The sequence below is a fragment of the Somniosus microcephalus genome, chromosome 11 (genome assembly GCF_052327205.1).
Source record: "Somniosus microcephalus isolate GS21.2 chromosome 11, FLI_Smic_1.0, whole genome shotgun sequence".
NCBI lineage: Eukaryota > Metazoa > Chordata > Chondrichthyes > Squaliformes > Somniosidae > Somniosus > Somniosus microcephalus.
In genome coordinates this window covers 227,923,784-227,942,373 of record NC_140997.1, presented here as the reverse complement: position 1 = coordinate 227,942,373, position 18,590 = coordinate 227,923,784, and the positions used below count along the sequence as shown (strand labels likewise).

The following is an 18,590-nucleotide window of genomic DNA, read 5'->3' as shown; positions in this document are numbered from 1 at the left end:
GGCCTCTAAGTACATTGTGGTGGCCTGTTGTGTGCACTGCCTCCCATGGTGGAATAGCTTGGCCAGTGTGGTGGCCTGTTGTTGTGTGCACTGCCTCCCATGGTGGAATAGCTTGGCCAGTGTGGTGGCCTGTTGTTGTGTGCACTGCCTCCCATGGTGGAATAGCTTGGCCAGTGTGGTGGCCTGTTGTTGTGTGCACTGCCTCCCATGGTCGAATAGCTTGGCCAGTGTGTTAAGTGCAGAAAGTGCTATTGAGGATCATGCCAGTGCCATAGCTGCAGGAGGAGGGCTGGCCATTAGGACTTTGAGGTCCCTTTGCCCATAATGTGAGGTGCACATGCAAGGATGAGGAGGACACTGGAAAGGGTACTCACCTTGACCATCCGAGTGAGGTCGTTGTACTTCTTGCGGCATTGGTCACCAGTCCTGGGGACATCGCTGTTGACTGACACCCTGTGGGCGATTTTCCTCCAGGCTCTCCTGTACTGCCTCCTGGGAGCCTTCTTGCCACTGTCCAGGCACAAGATCTCTTTGTACCTTTCCAACCCCCTAACCAGCACCCTCAAAGCATGCTGGGAGAAGTGCTGCGCTCGTTCACGGGCCTTCTCCATGGCTTCAGGCGCTATTTGGGTCCACCAGCAGTGTTCAGGCCTAGCTGCAGGGCTCCACTATCCAGGGCGTGGCTGCAGACCAAGTCGACCCTTCCCCCTTTAAGAGCTGGCCGGCGTCAGGGTGTCTGCTGTCAATCAAAACATGACCGCACCTGCGCTGCGCCCGGCCTCGGCGTTATCAGTCCGCACCGCCGGCTTAGCGCCTAAAGATAGGAGTGCAACGCCAGTTTCAGCGCTCGCCCAAACTCTTGGCCAAATCTACTGAATTTCGGCGAACTGACCTGCACTTTCCGGCGGGCGCTAACTTTAGCGACCGCCCGACTTTACCGCCCCAAAAGTGGCTATACTGAATTTCTAGGCCAATATATTTAGAAAACATAGACCTAGAAATTCAGTTGGTTGCGCCAGCCGTTAGCGCCTTAAGAGAAGTGAATTTTGGGCGCTATGCGTGTAGCGTCCGGGCGCAGCGCGATCTGTGCCTCGCCCCAAATTAAGTACACATTTAGCGCCGGCGCAAAGTTTAGCGCGCGCTCACCTGCGCGCGCAGAAAATGACATCATACCCTCGTGCAACGCCCTTTGCGCGCCCCGATCCAGAACTTCAGTGGGACCGCCCCATTGTGCGGCCGGCGGCCCGCACGCTTGTTTAGTGGAACGCAACAGAGCCGACGCGGGACCCGGGGAGCGTAAATTAAAGGGCACTTACCCTGCACTATAAAGGGCAGCCATTTTGCAGCAAACACTCTTGTGCAACGGATTTCTGGCGAGAGACCAAGGAAGACAGCTTTCTGGTTTGGGCCCACACTAGCTCAGGTATTTTTGGCTTCAGGCCAGAGCGTTGCAAGTGGCCTCTTGTATATTTGACTGTTTGGCAGCATATTATGGGGGCTGCATGGGGTGCCAACGCTGAGTTTCAGCGTCATGTCCGTAGGGCTCGCAGACGCGGTGTGAGAGGGGCAGCCCTGGCTAGACGCAGAGGGGGCAACAGGAGTCGGCAAAATAGGCCTTACCCGGTCAGGGCATACCGCCAGCAACGCACCTACCTCAACATGAGTGGCGCGAGATGTGTAAAAAGGCTGAGATACCGAAAGGAGGTGGTTGCAGAGATCTGCCATCTGCTTCGCAGAGATCTGCGTCCAAAGCTCAGGAGCAGGACGTCTCTGTCGGTGGAGGCGAAGGTGACGGTGGCCTTGAACTTCTATGCCACCGGCTCCTTCCAATCCGCTGCTGGGGACATTGCTAACATATCCCAGTTCGCCGTGCATTGCTGCATCCGCCAGGTGATCGATGCCCTTTTCAGAAGGAGACGCCAATTCATCTCCTTCCCCATGGCCCTGGAGAGGCAGCATCAGCGTGCACTGGGATTTGCAAGATTCGCGGCCTTCCCCTTGGTGCAGGGCGCCACTGACTGTACGCATGTGGCTTTGCGGGCACCTGTGGAGCATGCCGAGGATTACCGCAACCGGAAGGGCTACCATTCCCTCAATGTCCAGCTGGTGTGTGACCACAAGCAGCGCATCCTAGCTGTCAATGCCCGCTTTCCAGGCAGCAGCCACGATGCCTTTATCCTGCGGCAGACAACTGTGTGTGACATGTTCGAGGCACAGCCTCCCCCAAGAGGATGGCTTCTCGGGGACAAAGGCTATCCTTTGTGTACCTGGCTCATGACCCCGCTCCGCGCGCCCAGGACCCCTGCTGAAGAGGCATACAACGAGAGTCATCAAGCGAGCAGGAACATAATCGAACAAACAATTGGCGTCCTCAAGCAGCGGTTCCACTGCCTGGATCGTTCCGGCGGATCTCTGCAGTATTCCCCGGACCGAGTGTCCCAATTCGTCGTTGTTTGCTGCATGCTGCACAACCTGGCTCTCCGCAGGACTCAGGCACTGCCACCTCACGTTGGACCACCACCTCAGGAGGAGGAGCAGGAGGAGCATGAGGAGGAGGAGCAGGAGGAGGAGGAGTACCATCCCAGGAGGGAGCGAGAAGGTCCAAGGGCCGTCCGTCGGTGGCTTATTGAACGTCACTTCTAAGCCCCGTCAGGGAATGCCTTGTGGCCATGAAGGAACATGAACGCAGCCGCTCCGCAAGCCCTCAGCCGGCGAAGGCAACAAACACTTACAGCAACAAACATGGACACTCTCTGAATAAAGAGAAATCTTTATTTTAGACCAATGAAACCCCTTCACACATGAAACCCAGAAACATTAAACGGCCCCAAAAAACAGTACGTCAAATGACTCACTCCCACAACCTGGGGAGGAATAACTGAACATTTGTTCAAAAATGGCCTTCATCCTCAGCCTTAACCCAAAAAACATCCCCAGAAAGCAAACAACCATGGCCAAAAGAAACATAGGCATCGCCATATAAAATAACACTTGGCCACACCGTCTACTTCTTGGGCCGCGAGGGCGAGACCTTGTCGAGCCTTTTGGGGCCCCTGCCCGGCCTGCTGCTCCTCCGCAAGCTCTGCCCAGTGGCTGCTGCGAGGCTGGGGAAAGGCTCCTGAGGGTTAGATGTACTTCCGGCAGATGCCCTTGGGGGGCGGCCTAGACGGGGTTTGCCCCTCGAGGGTCCGGCTGGTGATTGGCGCAGCTGTGCCTGGCCAACATCATTCGCAGCCGCTTGCCGTTGAGGCGCCGCTGGGGGAGTGGCGGTGACGGCTGGAGGAATGTGTGCAATCTGGCGGATGGTCGGCCCTGGCTGGTGATGTGCCACTCTGGCACTCGCACGGGCCCGCACTGCAGCATGCGCACCAATCTGCCGAAGGGCAGCCCGCTGTGCTGCTGCAGCGCGGCGGGTGTCCAGGCGATGCCTGGCTGACGCAGCGCGTGTGGCAGCAGTCAGTGCCCCTGTTGCCCTGGTCTGCGACCGCAACAGAGCAGCCACTGTCTGGACGGCATCACTGATCAGCCGGCCACTCGCGGCATGTGAGGCCCCGAACTCGCGCACACTACTAGCCAGGGACTCGATGGCCTCAGGCATCCGTGCCACTACCCCCATCAGCTCGGTGTGCCGGCGATCCGAATCCTGGGCCATTTGATCGAGGTGGCGCACCTCCTCTGAGTTGAAGGTGGCCGGACTGGAGTCCGGACTCTCCCGCTGGGGAGCAGGGGGCAGAGCTGGCCGACCCTTGCCACGTTGCTGGCGGCGACTGGGCCCAGCAACTGCACTCCCCTCCGATCCTTCCCCCCTCTGGGGGGAAGGCCGCGGACCAACCGCAGCCCTCCTGGGTTGCTGGACGCCACTGGTCCCAGCAGCTCCACTCCCCTCCGACACTTCCTCCAGGCTCTCCTCCAGGGAAGACGTGTCCACTACTTCGGCATCTGCAGCCGCACCTGACTGCTGCCCTGATGGTCCGCCTTCCTGTTCCTCCTCCTCCTCCTCCTCGGAGGGGCTGTCACTGGCAGCTTCAGGGAGCTCCTCGTCACCAGCTGAAAGCAGGAAGGCACAAGAGTAGCTTTAGAGTGAGGAGAGGGCGTCAGCGAGGGAGGCATGACTGGTGGCATTCAGCGCATTGGTCGGACAATGGCAAAGGAGGTAGATCGGATGCGCAAGTGCGACGAGAGAGGTCCAAAAGGTGATGTCCATACCATTGTGGCCCAGAAGAGGGTCGGCATCTCCACAGGCGACGGGCCCAATCACCCGGGGTCCCATGAGGTGACTCACGTGCTCCTCCAGGGGAGTGAGCTCCTGGATCTGGGGGCGGCCTCCCCCGGTCTGCTCCTGGTGCCTTCGGTTGTTGGCAAGTTTTGCCTGCAAGAGAAAGGACGGCCTGTAAGTACGGTGTGTAGCCCTGATGTGGTGTGCACTGCCTCCCATGGTGGAATAGCTTGGCCAGTGTGTAGCCCTGATGTGGTGTGCGCTGCCTCCCATGGTGTAAAGTGCAGAATGTGCAATTGATGTTCATGACTGTCCCATAGCTGCTGGCTGAGGGCTGGCCATTAGGGCTTTCAGGTCCCTTTGCCCATCATGTCAGGTGTACATGCAAGGATGAGGAGGAGACTGGAAAGGGTACTCACCCTGACAATCCTGGTCAGGTCATTAAGCTTCTTCCGGCATTGGACATTGTCCCTGGGGGCATCGCCAGTGGTCGACACCCAGCGGGCGACCTCCCTCCAGGCTGGTTGGAGGCTTCCTGCCAGTGTCCGGGAACAAGATGTGCTGTCTCTTCTCCAAGGCCCTCACCATCACCTTCAAGTCATGGGCTGAGAAGCGCAGGGCACGCTCACGGGCCTTCTGTACCGTTGCCATGGCTCCTTCTGATCACCAGCAGTGTTCAGGCCTAGCTGGAAGGCTGCAGTGTGCAGGCCGTTGCAGCAGAGCAAGTCGACCCTTCCCCCTTTAAGAGCTGGCCGGCGCCACGGTGTCTGCTGTCAATCAAGAAATGACCGCACCTGCGCTGCGCCCGGCCTCGGCGCTATCCCTCTGCACCGCCGGCTTAGCGCCTAAAGATAGGCGTGCAACGCCAGTTTTAGCGTTCAAGCAACCTCTTAGGGCGAAGCTACTGAATATCGGCGAAGTGCCATCGACTTTGCGCCGGGCGCAAACTTTAGCGCCCGCCCGACTTTACCGCCCCAAAAGTGGCTATACTGAATTTCTAGGCCATAGAGAGGGAAAAAGGGGAGGTGGAGTAGCTGTACTTATTAGGGATAACATAATGGCAGTAGAAAAAAGTGACGCAGCTATCAGCAAGACAGAAATAGAATCCATGTGGTTAGAGATAAAAGATAATAAAGGATTAATCACACTAATAGGGGTAGTCCACAGACCACCTAATAGTGGAAGGGAGGTGGAGGAAGAAATATGCAAACAAATTAGGGAAATGAGTAAAAACATAGAGTAATAATCATGGGGGATTTTAGCTATCCTGATATTAATTGGCAAGAAGAGGTAGGTAAAGGGGATAAGGGAATGGAGTTCCTACAATGTGTACAAGACTCCTTTGCTGTTGGATCTAGTAATGGGGAATGAACCAGTGCAGATAAAAGTAAAAGTAGGGGAACATCTAGGCAATAGTGACCATAATATAATACGCTTTAAGATAATAATTGAGAAGGACATAAGTATGACGAAGACCAGGATAACAGATTGGAGAAAAGCCAATTTTGAGGGGCTGAGAATAGAACTTGGGAAAATAAAATGGACAACAATATTGGCAAACAATGATGTAGAACAGCAGTGGGAAATATTTAAAACGGTGTTCAACAGAGTCAAGGAAAAATATATTCCGCTAAATAACAAGAACAAGCAAAACACTAATGAGGCACCATGGATGAATAAACCCATAAGGGAAAAATTGAGGGTAAGGGAAGAGACATACACTAAGTACATGAACAGCAGGGGAGAGCATGACAAGAGAGAATATGAAGAGATTAGGAGAGATGTCAAAAAACAATTAGAAAGGCAAAAAGGAACTATGAAATTAAATTATCAAGGAACATAAAACAAAAAAGTTAAATATTTTACAGACACATAAATAAAAACAGGAAAGTCAGGATGGGAATAGGGCCACTAAAGATGTGGATGCTGACAAAATATCGGCAGCAGTGGAAAAGGTAGAAGCAATGGAAATGGGTGAAAATTGATAGACAGGGTGTACTAGAAAGACTGGGTATGCTTGGAGTGGATAAGTTGCCTGGCAGATGGCTTGCATCCCAGATTGCTAAGGGAATTGGGGGAGGAGATAGCGAGAGGGCTTGCCATAATTTTCCAATCTTCCCTAGATGTGGGGGAGGTGCCTGAGGATTGGAAAGTGGCAAATGTGACACCATTGTTCAAGAAAGGGTGTAAGGACAATCCTAGTAACTACAGGCCGGTCAGTTTAACATCAGTGGTGGGTAAAGTTTTAGAAACAATAATCAAGGAAAAAAATTAACAGGCATAGTCATAGATTTATACAGCACAGAAAGAGGCCCTTCGGCCCATCGTGTCCGCGCCATCCATCAAGCCCTATCTATTCTAATCCCGTTTTCCAGCACTTGGTCCGTAGCCTTGTATGCTATGGCATTTCAAGTGTTCATCTGAATGCTTCTTGAAAGTTGTGAGGTTTCCTGCCTCTACCACCTTTTCAGGCACTGTTCTGCCCATCTGACCAACCCGTCTATATCGTCCTGTAGCCTGAGGCTGCCCTCCTCACTATTTACCACTCCACCAATTTGTGTGCCATCTGCAAACTTACTGATCATACCTCCTACATTCATATCTAAATCATTAATGTACACTACAAACAGCAAAGGATCCAGCACTGATCCTTGCGGTACACCACTGGACACAGGCTTCCAGTCACAAAAACAACCTTCGACCATCACCCTCTGCCTCCTGCCACTAAGCCAAGGTAAAAGGCACTTGGTAAGCCTTGTAAAAGTAAAAGGAAGATTACGTTTGACTAAACGAATTGAATTTTTTGATGAAGTAACAGGGAGGATCGATGAAGGGAATGCAATGGATGTTGTCTACATGGATTTTAGGAAGGCGTTTGACAATATAGAAGGCAGGTTAACAAAATTGAGGCTCATGGAATAGGTGGGTCAGTGGCAGCTTGGATAAGGAATTGGCTTAAGGTCAGAAAACAGCGAGTTGTGGTAAATGACTGTTTTTCAGACTGGAGGATGGTAGACAGTGGTGTTCCCCAAGGGTCAGTGCTGGGGCCACTGCTTTTTTTGATATATATAAATGACCTGGATATTGGAATAAAAAGTAGAATTTCTAAATTTGCTGATAACACTAAACTTGGGGGTGTGGCAAACAGTGAGGATGATACCAATCGACTGCAACAGAACATAGAAAGGCTAGCAGGATGGGCAGACAAGTGGCAGATGGAATTTAATACAGAGAAGTGTGAGGTGATGCATTTTTGCAGAAGGAACAGGGAGAGGCAATATACACTTAATGGCACTGTTTTAAAGAGTGTACAGGGACAAAGGGACCTGGGAGTTAATGTGCATAGGTCCCTGAAGGTAGCAGGACATCTTCTTAAGCAGTCCCTCGAACCGAGGATGACATGCTTCCACACTAAAAATGAGTTCTCAGGTGACTGATGAGTCCAATGCGGGACCTACAGACTCTGTCATAGGTGGGGCAGATGGTGATTGAAGGGGCGGGTGGGTGGGGTGCTTGGGTTGACGTGCGCTCCTTGCGATGCTTGCGCTTGGCTTCCACTTGCTCCTGGCGAAGAGACTCGAGGTGTTCGGTGCCTTCCCGGATGCTTCTGCTCCACTTTATGCAGTCTTGGGCCAGGGATTCCCAGGTGTCGGTGGGGATGTTGCACTTTTTCAAGGGGGCTTTGAGGGTGTCCTTGAAACGTTTCCTCTGCCCACCTGGGGCTCTCTTGCTGTGTCGGAGCTCCGAGTCGAGCGCTTGTTTTAGGAGTCTCGTATCGGGCATGCGGACAATGTGACCTGTCCATCGGAGCTGATCGAGCATGGTCAAAGCTTCGATGCTGGGGATGTTGGCCTGAGCGAGAACACTGATGTTGGTGCACCTATCCTGCCAATATGGCAGGATATATTGAGAGAGTGGTTAGCAAAGCATATGGGATCTTGGGTTTCATAAATAGAGGTATTGAGTGCAAAAGTAGAGAAGTTATGCTGAATCTTTATAAAGCGCTGGTTAGGCCACAACTGAAGTATTGCAGCCAGTTCTGGTCACCACACTTTAGGAAGGATGTGAAGGCCCTTGAGAGGATGCAGAGGAGATTTATCAGAATGGTTCCGGGGATGAGGGATCTTAGCTACAGGGACAGGTTGGAGAAGCAACATAGGACTCATTAAACAACATAGAACGTCAGTGTTTGACAGCTTCACAGAGCTGTCAAACAATGACAATTCATCTGTCAAAAACTTTTGACAGATGAAACGTCATACGCTGATGTTCTCTGTAACCGGCTGCCCCTTAATTGGCCTGCTAAGCCTGCTGGGCGGGCTTAACAAGGTCAATCAAGGGAAAATAGCATGGGTTGGCCACAAGTTGATGGAGGTGGGACAACGACCTGACAAGCAGCAGTCCTGCCTCCAATTCGCCCCCATTGGCAAAATCGCCCCCTATGACTCTATGTTCAGGGAACTATAGACCCATCAGCTTAACATCGGCGGTAGAAAAAATAATGGAATCCTACTATAGGAGAAAATAGGCTTCAAGACAGAAAGCAAAGAGTAGGGGTAAAGGGTAGCTATTCACAGTGGCAGAAGGTGGGTAGTGGTGTTCCACAAGGATCAGTGCTGGGACCACTGTTGTTCACAATTTATATTAACGATTTAGACTTTGGAACCAAAAACACAATTTCTAAATTTTCAGATGACACCAAATTGGGGGGATAGTCTATACTGAGGAGGACTGCAACAGATTACAAGAAGACATTAATAAACTTGCAGAATGGGTATATAATTGGCAAATGAAACCCAGGGTATATAATTGGCAAATGAAACCCAACACAGATAAATGGGATATTAAATTTTGGTAAGAAAAATAGGGAGGTCACATATTACTTGGTAAATACGAATCTAACTGGGGCAGAAGAGCAACAGGATCTCAGAGTACAAATATACAAATCACTAAAAGTAGCGACACAGGTTAACAAGGCCATTAAAAAAGCAAACAAAGCACTAGGGTTTATTTCGAGAGGGATAGAATTGAAAAGTAGTGAAATTACGCTAAACTTGTATCGAACTTTGGTTAGACCATATTTGGAGTACTGCGTACAATTCTGGTTGCCATATTATAAAAGGATATAGAGGCACTGAAGAGGATGCAAAAATGATTTGTAAGGATACCAGAAATGCGACGGTACACCTATCAGGAAAGGATGAACAGGCTGGGTAAGAGAAGGCTGAGGGGTGACCTAACAGAGGTCTTTAAAATTATGAAAGGTTTTGATAGAGTGGATACAGAGAGAGTGTTTCCACTTGTGGGGAAGAGCAAAACTAGAGGCCATCAATATAAGATAGTCACCAAGAAATCAAATAGGGAATTCAGAAGAAACTTCTTTACCCAGAGAATGGTGAGAATGTGGAACTCACTACCACAGGGAGTGGTTGAAGCAAACAGTATAGATGCATTTAAGGGGAAGCTAGATAAGCATATGAGGGAGAAGGGAATAGAGGATTATGCTGATAGAGTTAGATGAGGAAAGATGGGAGGAGGCTCGAATGGAGCATAAATGCCAGCACGGACTGATTGGGCCGAATGGCCTGTTTCTGTGCTTTTTATCCTATGTAACAGTTTTTAAGCTAGTACGAGGACAGGGAAAGGAAAGAACAAAAAAGGGAAGGTCTGCAATAGGATGGAAGGCAGGAGTGATGAAATGATAAAAGGGATGATGGTGCAAGCCAAAAGGGGGTGGTAATGGGACAAGTAAAGAAACAAAAGATGGGTCCAGAGGAGGTGTAAATGGCAACAGCCGAATCATTACCAGCACCTGCTGTCCGAAACAATAGGACCAGTGGTTATGATCTGAAATTGTTGAACTCGATGTTGAGTCATGAAGTTTGTAAAGTGACTAATCAAAAGATGAGGTGCTGTTCCTCAAGCTTCCGTTGAGCTCCATTGGAACAGTGTAAAATAATGGCCCAGAAATTCGGGTTGGAGGCTTCCCGCGGGTGCAAGCCTCCGGCCTGCACTTACCTAGCGCATCGGCCGTTGAGCTGTGGGCCCGCGTGGGATTCCGATCCTGGGCCTCCTCCAAATTCCGGCATGCAGTGCTTGCGTATCCCAGGGGCGCAGTTAGTTCGATGCGTCCCCTGGGATCACGTGGGTCATGGAGAGCCAATGGTAGCAGGGAAATGCCCATTCATAAAATTGACAGGAAGAGCTGTCAAACCTATAAATACTATAAGCCCCAAAACATCACTAAAACTTCAAATAATTTTTTTTTAAAACATCACATTTTTAAAATAACTATAAATTACATAAAATAACTATTTTAAACAATAATTTAAATTTTTGAAAAAATTAATTACATTTTCTAACAGGGCTAAAAATAAACTTACCTTTCTTTAAAGTATTTAAAAATAATAAACCTGTGGAAAAAATGTTTTAATTTTAATTAATTCACCACTTACCTTGTTAAAAGCAGGCCTTGCGCCTGCTTTTTACATGTGTAGGTCCTGGAGACTTACCCTCCCAGAGAAACCTGCAAAAAAACGTAAGTTCAATGCGCACGCGCTGCCTCTCCGGCGCACGCGTTCCACTTGTCAACCCCTTCCTTTAAGGGAACGGAAGTTCCAGTTTCCCGCGCATGCACAGTGCATGCACGAAACCGGCACTTCCGTTGGGCCTACGGGAGAGTACCCCATGCGTACTCACCCGTGGAGACCCGAATTTCTGGGCTAATAAAAATAAGAGTTGCATTTATATAGCGCCTTTTACAACCTCAGGACGTCCCAAAGCCCTTTGCAGCCAATGAAGTACTTTTTGAAGTGTAGTCACTGTTGTAGTGTAGGAAATGCCGCAGCCAATTTGCGCACAGCAAGCTCCCACAAACAGCATTGTGATATTGACGAGATAATCTGTTTTTAGTGATGTTTGTTGAGGGATAAATATTGGCCAGGACACCAGGGATATCTCCCCTGCTCTTCTTCAAAATAGTGCCGTGGGATCTTTTACGTCCACCTCTGGCAGAGCTGCACTCCCTCAGTACTGCACTAGGGTGTGTCAGCCTAGATTTTTGTTCTAAATCTCTGGAGTGGGACTTGAACCCACAACCTTCTGACTCAGAGACGAGAGTGCTACCCACTGAGTCACAGCTGACCACTGTAAGACTCCCTATTGGGGTAATAGATTGCACGGTAGTTGATATTAGATCGATCATCATAAAGGCAGTGGGGGTGAGGGAATGAGCAGATAAGTGCTGGGGGGTGGGGGGACTAGCTCCTTCCTTTCATCTTTAACGAGCATGTCAAACACCATCCCGGAGGGAGGGGGCCGCAGATTAATTCCCTCCCTCAGAAGCGGACTGGTTACCGGGGAAATTATCATGATGACTTTCATCAGGCTGCCTGCAAAGGGTTTCTGACAATAACTTGTTACCAGGCCACACCCGTCGCCTCCCGATTCCACCATCATATTTTCACCCATTACACGCCTTTACTGCAGCTGGTTTCACCACCATGACCATTCCCCACACCAAGGCACTCAGATTCCCATTTTATAGTCGGAGTGTAAGTGGTCCCTGGATTTGGTCTCTCAATGTAAGCGGTCCCTGGATTTGGTCTCTCGATGTAAGCGGTCCCTGGATTTGGTCTCTCGATGTAAGCGGTCCCTGGATTTGATCTCTTGATGTAAGCGGTCCCTGGATTTGGCCTCTCAATGTAAGCGGTCCCTGGATTTGGTCTCTCAATGTAAGCGGTCCCTGGATTTGGTCTCTCAATGTAAGCGGTCCCTGGATTTGGTCTCTCGATGTAAGCGGTCCCTGGATTTGGTCTCTCGATGTAAGCGGTCCCTGGATTTGATCTCTTGATGTAAGCGGTCCCTGGATTTGGCCTCTCAATGTAAGCGGTCCCTGGATTTGGTCTCTCAATGTAAGCGGTCCCTGGATTTGGTCTCTCGATGTAAGCGGTCCCTGGATTTGGTCTCTCGATGTAAGCGGTCCCTGGATTTGGTTTCTCGATGCAAGCGGTCCCTGGATTTGATCTCCTGATGCAAGCGGTCCCTGGATTTGATCTCCTGATGCAAGCGGTCCCTGGATTTGATCTCTTGATGCAGGCGGTCCCTGGATTTGGTCTCTTGATGCAAGCGGTCCCTGGATTTGGTCTCTCGATGCAAGCGGTCCCTGGATTTGATCACTCGATGCAAGCGGTCCCTGGATTTGATCTCTCGATGCAAGCGGTCCCTGGATTTGATCTCTCGATGCAAGCGGTCCCTGGATTTGATCTCTCGATGCAAGCGGTCCCTGGATTTGGTCTCTCGATGCAAGCGGTCCCTGGATTTGGTCTCTCAATGCAAGCGGTCCCTGGATTTGGTCTCTCGATGTAAGTGGTCCCTGGATTTTGTAGTGTATGTACTTTGCAGAAGGAACTATATTCTGCAGCCCCTGTATACTGCAGTACCAGTAGTGACCACCCCTGTATATAAGCCTGTGTAGTAACTTTGCATAGTAGTTCCAGTTTTGTCTCCACTCAGTAAACACCTGTTGTAACCAACTCCTGCAGTCCGTGTCTCAATTACACACGGACATAATAGATTTGGTCTTACCCCACCCCAAACCGTGAAGCGCGCTAACCTTCTGCTGAGGCTCCATCTCTCCCGGCGTTTTGCGAATGCGGCTGTCGAGCTGCCACCGCGCAGCTCCCGACCCACCTTTGTACGTGCTCGCCGATCCTCCAATCACCGCGCGCCTTTTTTACCCGCTCTCTCTCTCTCTCTCTCCGGCCGCTCGCGCTTTTGCCGGTTGGGCTTTGAGCGTTCGACACCTCCAATCGCAGCACGTGCTCGCCGATCCTCCAGTCACCGCTTGGCTTTTTTCCCGCTCGCTTTCCGGCCGCTCCCGCTTTCGCCCGTTGGGCTTTGAATGCTCGCCGGTCCTCCAATCACAGCTTGGCTTTTTCCCGCTCGCGCTTTCGCCGTTGGGGGGGGGGGGTTTAAGCGCTCAGCTCGCGGCTGTTCAGAAGCGGGGACATTCTGTGCACATCTGCTCTGCGATTAAATACCGTGTTACCTCAGATATATCTGATAATAATAACAAAAGGTGGAGAAAGGAAAAGTACAGGAGGCTCGACAGGGAGAGGTCCCGCATTTTTTTTTAAAAAAGGAGCAAAACACGACGGCTGAAAAAGGAAAGGGCCGAGAAAAAACATCAGTTTCCTTTGAGACCAAATCCAGGGACCACTTGCACCGAGAGACCAAATCCAGGGACCACTTGCATTGAGAGACCAAATCCAGGGACCACTTGCATTGAGAGACCAAATCCAGGGACCACTTGCATTGAGAGACCAAATCCAGGGACCACTTACACCGAGAGACCAAATCCAGGGACCACTTGCACCGAGAGACCAAATCCAGGGATCACTTGCATTGAGAGACCAAATCCAGGGACCACTTGCATTGAGAGACTGAGAATTGTAGAGATGTGAAAGAAGTGAGGAAAAAGGGTTATGGCCAGAAGAAGTTTCATGAGCGTGTTTTGTGACTAGTCTGAATCAGGTAAAGCCATGAATTGAAAGGAATCGTCTGGTGATAACTGCATTGTCAATAGTGGTTTCTAACCCTAATCCTAAACACTAATGCCTAAGGCTAACACCCTAAACCTAAGCCTAACCACCAATGTTCCCATTTAGCTGAGCAGCTGTCTGAAGCTCCTGTGCAGGCTGCTTGCCAGTTTCTCAATGGAAAAAATGCGCATGCGCGGAATTTTGAATGGCCCGCGCAGCCCCTTAAAGGAGCCGCGCACCCAAAAAAAATTAGAGGGAACATTGCTAACCACTAACCCCAATCCTAACCAATAATCACTACCCCTAAATCGCGCGCGATGCACAACCATGTTGTGGTGTCAATAGTCATTGCAATGTCATCACTGGTGCAGGTTGGCCGCGTCCTCTGAGCCAGGGTGGGGAGGGGAAATATCAGCCAAAGAAACCTTAAAGCCAGAAGTGAGTTACTTTATTTGAACAGTAAAAGGTTACAGAGTAAAGCAGCAGATTGCCAGGAGAAGAAAGGGCTCCTTTTCCGCTCTTCTTGCAGTTTTGCTCCTCACTGTGGAGGACCCAGAGGTAATGCCGCGTGCAGCAGATAATGATGTGTGCTTGTGGTTTATAGTTAATAATCACTAAGGCAGCCAGTTGTGGTTTTTATAACTGATATGGGTACAGGAAGTCAAAGAATACGAGTACATTCCTGACCAGAATGTGGCTAACTGAATGCTAAGGTGGCTCAGTTTTGGGCCCATTTTGACTTTGTGCCCTTTCTGTTGGGACTCATCCTTCTCGTATTCAACACATATTCCAGGGCAATAATGATAGAAATGTTTAAAATTATGAAAGATGGGATGAGGTAGGTGGAAGCAGGGTGTTTCCAGTGGTTCTGGGGGAAAGATGAGGAGCCGTAGAAGATTAAGTGTAAGCGATTTAGAACATTGATCAAAAGCAACTTCTTTAGAGTTGTGAGGACCGTGGAAATCACTTCCAGGGTTAATGGTTGCAGTACAAAGTTCTGTGGTGACAAGTGGTCCTCATGGTTTTATCCAAGACAGGCCTCAGCCCAGTCATTTGCTCCAAATGTTGATGTAGCAATTCAACCCAAGGTGGCAGGCATCTGAACAGCTGTAGCAGTAAATAAAATTTAAACGCAAGTACTGATAGTTTATCTTCTATTTCTATTTTAATAACTTTTGCTGCATGTGGCCCACGCCAAGTGCCAGGACAACAGAAAACGCTGGAAACGCTCAGCAGGCCAGGCAGCATCCGTGGAGAGAGAAATAGAGTCAACGTTTCAGGTCTGGGACCCTTCATCAGAACTGGAAAAAGCTGGAGATGTAACATATTAAGCAGGTGCAGAGACGGTGGGGGGAGGGGGGGAAGAATTGAAGAAACATACTGTGCTTTTATAAGAGGCAGGAAAGATAAAATGTTGCAAATGGGAATGGCAAAATCATACTGCATGAAAAATGGGGGCAGGGATTATTATCTGAAATTGTTGAACTCAATGTTGAGGCCAGAAGGCTGTAAGGTGCCTAATCGAAAGATGAGGTGCTGTTCCTCGAGCTTACGTTGAGCTACATTGGAACAATGTAATAGGCCGAGGACAGAGAGATCAGAGTGGGAGTGACGCGGTGAATTAAAGTGACAGGCGACCAGAAGCTCGGGGTCACCCTTACGGACTGAATGGAGGTGTTCTGCAAAGCGGTCGCCCAATCTGCATTTGGTCTCCCCAATGTAGAGGAGAAGTGCCAGGACATTGGATCAGGCCCACCATAGAAAATGAGTTTGACACCCCTGTATTAGAGGAATGTGGTTTCTGGCTCCATTTGTGTGGAGCTGTATGTGACGAAATCTACCACTTCAAATTCCTGCTATCTGATTAATGGTTGTGTAAGAAAATCTGTTTATTTTTATTAATTCAACCAGGCACATACTCCCCATGTGTGCTGTCCATTTTACATTCACAACTTTTGCCGGTTGATTTAGTTTCTGGCAAAGCCTCTTTTTTTTAAAAAAGAGGGTGGGGGCGTGGGGAGAGGAAGCATTGTTGAAAGGCAGCACAAATTGGAAATTCAGTCAGGCACTGCCCATGATTTCCAGACTAGCGGACGAGAGTTACCCCCTCTAGGGTTAACACTTCTTCGGCAGCACCTCCCAAACCCGCAACCTCTTATTACCTAGAAGGACAAGGGCAGCAGACACATGGGAACACCATCACCTCCAAGTTCCCCTCCCAAGTCACACACCATCCTGATTTGGAAATATATTGCCATTCCTTCATCGTCGCTGTGTCATATCCTGGAACTCCCTCCCTAACAGCACTGTGGGAGCACCTTCACCACACGGACTGCAGCGATTCAAGAAGGCGGTTCACCACCACCTTCTCGAGAGCAATTAGGGATGGGCAATAAATGCTGGCCTTGCCAGCGACGCCCACATCCTAAGAACGAATAATAAAAAAAACACTTACACACCCTATTCTATTAATACCTCTATATAATATAAAGGCAACTTTAGTACCTTCCAATACATGTATTCTGGGTCAGTTCTCCATGTAAACTCCAGCAGGGAGATTACATTCAATTCAGATTATCCCTGCCCCTAACTGAATACAGTCTCGACAGGGGTTAAATATGAATGGGGCTCTAATGCTGTAACCTTGAAAATAAGCCTTCCAGCAGCAACAGAAACGATATAGCAGTTGATTGTGAGCCTGCTTTGCAGGTGCTGATACAAACACCTGCACTCAAACACCTCAAAGCTTTTCACTTTCAGCAAATTCCTTTAAAATGCACGTTGGCAATTGTGGCTGCTATTTAGCGCACAGCAAGATCCCACAAACAGCTATGAGATAAGACCATAAGAATTAGGAGCAAGAGTAGACCATACGGCCCTTCGAGCCTGCTCCGCCATTCGATAAGATCATGGCTGATCTATGACCTCAACTCCACTTTCCTGCCCTATCCCTATATCCCTTGATTCACCTAGAGTCCAAAAATCTATCTATCTCAACCTTGAATAGACTCAACGACTGAGCCTCCACAGCACTTTGGGGCAGAGAATTCCAAAGATTCACAACCCCCTGAGTGAAGAAGTTCCTCATCATCTCAGTCTTAAAAGACCGAACCCTTATCCTGAGACTATGCCCCCTAGTTCTTGACTCTCCAGCCAGGGGAAACAATCTCTCAGCATCTATCCTGTCAATCCCCCTTAGAATCTTATATGTTTCGATGAGATCACCTCTCATTCTTCTAAATTCCAAAGAGTGTAGGCTTAACCTACTCAATCTCTCCACATAGGACAACCCTCTCAGCCCAGGGATTAGTCTAGTGAACCTTTGTTGAACCGCCTCTAAGGCAAGTATATCTTTCCTTAGATAAGGAGACCAAAACTGTGCACAGTACTCCAGGTGTGGTCACACCAAAGCCCTGTAAAATTGTAGCAAGACTTCCTTACTCTTGTACTCTAACCCCCTTGCAATAAAGGTCAACATGCCATTTGCCTTCCTAATTGCTTGCTGTACCTGCATGCTAACTCTCTGTGTTTCCTGTATGAGGACACCCAAATCCCTCTGAACACCAACATTTAATAGTTTCTCACCATTTAAAAAATATTCTGTTTTTCTATTCTTCCTACCAAAGTGAATAACCTCATATTTTCCCACATTATATTCCATCTGCTACCTTACTGCCCACACACTTAGTCTATCTATATCCCTTTGCAGACTCTTTGGGGTCGATTTTCGTTCAGGTGCAGGGAATTGGCGGTTTCCCCGAATTTAGTGATTCCAACACGATTGTAAATGGGTCTGTGAGATTGATGCAAATTTAACACAATTGGCCAATTGATTTCCAGCGTGTGGGTAGCCTTGGCAATTGAGTATTTTGGGGTCGATTTTCGTTCAGGTGCGGGCAATTGGCGGTTTCCCCGAATTTAGTGGCCCAGAAATTCGGGTCGGGGGCTTCCCGCGGGTGCAAGCCCCCGACCTGCACTTACCTTGTGCAACGGCAGTTGAGCTGTAGGGCCCTGTGGAATTCCGCTCCGGGGCTTGGCCCAGCTGCCGGCGTGCTGTGCTTGCGTGTCCCAGGGGCGTAGTTAGTGCGATGCGTCCCCTGGGATCACGTGAGCCATGGGCAGCCAATCGGAGGAGGGAAAAGCCCATTCATAAGATTGACAGGAAGACCTGTCTAAACTTATGAATACTACGGGCCTCAAAATAGCATTAAACCTTCAAATAATTTTTTTTTTTAAATCACACTTTTTCAATAAACTACAAATTACATTAAATAACTATTTTAAACAATAATTTAAATTTTTGAAAAAAATAATTTTAAAAAAAACGTGGCTAAAAATAAACTTACCTTGCTTTAAAGTATTTAAAAATAATAAACCTGTGGAAAAAATGTTTTAATTTTAATTAATTGACCACTTACCTTGTAAAAAGCAGGCCTTACGCCTGCTTTTTAAATGTGTAAATCCTACAGGCTTAACTTCGCGTGAAAACCTGCAAAAAAAACCTAAGTTCAAAGCGCACGCGCAGCCTCCCCTGCGCACGCGTTCGACCTCTGAACCCCTTCGTTCAGAGGATCGGAAGTGCCGGTTTCCCGCGCATGCGCAGTACATGCAGGAAACCCGCACTTCCATTCGGCCTACGGGTGAGTACCCCGTGCGTGCTCACCCGTGGAGAGCCGAATTTCTGGGCCAGTGATTCTGACACGATTGTAAATGGGTCTGTGAGATTGAAATTTAACACAATTGGCCAATTGATTTCCAGCGTGTGGGAAGCCTTGGCAATTGAGTATTTCCAATCAGAAAGTCGCAGAATATGACGTCATCATTGCTGCTGC

At 49.2% G+C, this 18,590-nt stretch overlaps 1 protein-coding gene and 1 long non-coding RNA gene across 6 annotated transcripts in view; one reads left to right on the top strand and one right to left on the bottom strand.

The window, feature by feature from the left end:
* Positions 1–13,093, bottom strand: part of LOC147111317 (uncharacterized) — a 257,135-nt gene extending 244,042 nt beyond the window's left edge. The window contains exon 1 of the long non-coding RNA XR_015080084.1: positions 12,831–13,093. This is a non-coding gene — a long non-coding RNA (uncharacterized LOC147111317). The remainder of the gene's footprint in view (positions 1–12,830) is intronic.
* Positions 13,094–13,204: 111 nt separating this feature from the next.
* The window catches only part of hmces (5-hydroxymethylcytosine binding, ES cell specific), a 252,846-nt gene continuing 247,460 nt past the window's right edge, over positions 13,205–18,590 (top strand). For 2 of the 5 annotated variants that reach the window (XM_086002080.1, XM_086002078.1), the window contains exons 1-2: positions 13,205–13,750; positions 14,958–15,038. The gene's annotated coding sequence lies outside the window, so the exon portion shown is untranslated. Of the gene's footprint in view, positions 13,751–14,957; positions 15,094–18,590 lie in introns of all 5 variants that reach the window. The other 3 variants (XM_086002079.1, XM_086002081.1, XM_086002077.1) reach the window with 2 other exon arrangements.